Source organism: Orycteropus afer, unplaced genomic scaffold (genome assembly GCF_000298275.1).
Source record: "Orycteropus afer afer isolate SDZICR_OR568_19922 unplaced genomic scaffold, OryAfe1.0 scaffold00252, whole genome shotgun sequence".
In the NCBI taxonomy this organism is placed as follows: Eukaryota; Metazoa; Chordata; class Mammalia; order Tubulidentata; family Orycteropodidae; genus Orycteropus; species Orycteropus afer.
The window spans coordinates 1,449,586-1,450,619 of NW_006921839.1; the positions used below are offsets into that span (position 1 = coordinate 1,449,586).

A 1,034-nucleotide genomic window follows, 5' to 3' on the forward strand; every position below is an offset into this window, starting at 1 on the left:
CAAGATTATCTTCTGTGTCTGTGTTAATTGGTTTCCCTTTTCTTTGTTGAAGAGGGTCTGTGCAATCCTTCTGCCTAGTCCGCCATCTTGCCCCGCCTCTCTCCATAAGGTTTTCAAGGCTGTGACCACCAAGTAGATCACCAGGCCTTTCTTCTGAGGCACCACTGGGTGGGTTCGAACTCTTAACCCTTGGGATAGTCGAGTGCTTAACTGTTTGCCCCACCCAGATATAGCCGTTAAGTGCAGATTCCAATTTCATTAATAAGCAAAATAATAGGATTCTAATTTATCATTCCATCTCTTTCAGCATCCTTTGTTTTTGCATTGATCAGGCAGGACAAATGTGAATTGCTAAGATATGAATTTCACACCAAAAACTTGTACTGATTAACATACATGCCTCATGGGGGTCTGTATCTGTATTTAGTCTCCTCTGACCACAAAAAGACAGTCTCTTTTAACAGAGAACTTACAAATTTAGTTGTATAATGATACACTTTAAAGGTTGAAAACTGTCCATGATAAAGCATATACAGATTTTTATATCCACTCTTATGTATTAAAATTTGATTTAAAAATTAGTCCTTGTGACCCTTTTTTGCAGCATTCATTTCCTTTCTACAAATTAAATAAATTCCAAATAATACTGTTTTCCGAAGTTTACAGTAGTCTCTGCTAAAATATTTTAAATTATCTTTCTGTATCTAGTCTGTTCCTTTTATAACTCCAAAGTGATTAGATTTATGACACATCCTAGCCTAATATGATCTGATTAACATAACAAGGAAAACCCTGTTTCCAAACTAGGATTACACCCATAGGTGTAGGAGTTAGGATTTCAACACATGTTTTGGGGACATAATTTAATACATTAATATATAACACGGGAGCTCTGGTAGCATAGTGGCTAAGGCACTTGACTGCTAACCAGAAGACTGGCGGTTCAAACCCACCAGCCACTCCTCGGAAGGAAGGTTGGGCAATCCTACTTCCGTAGTGATACTGCCTCGGAAACCCAAGGAGGGGTCGCTATG

The 1,034-nt window shown here is 38.6% G+C and overlaps 1 protein-coding gene across 1 annotated transcript in view; it reads left to right on the top strand.

Moving 5' to 3' along the window:
* The window catches only part of COPS5 (COP9 signalosome subunit 5), a 50,735-nt gene that overhangs the window by 13,750 nt on the left and 35,951 nt on the right, over positions 1 to 1,034 (top strand). The window lies entirely within an intron of this gene.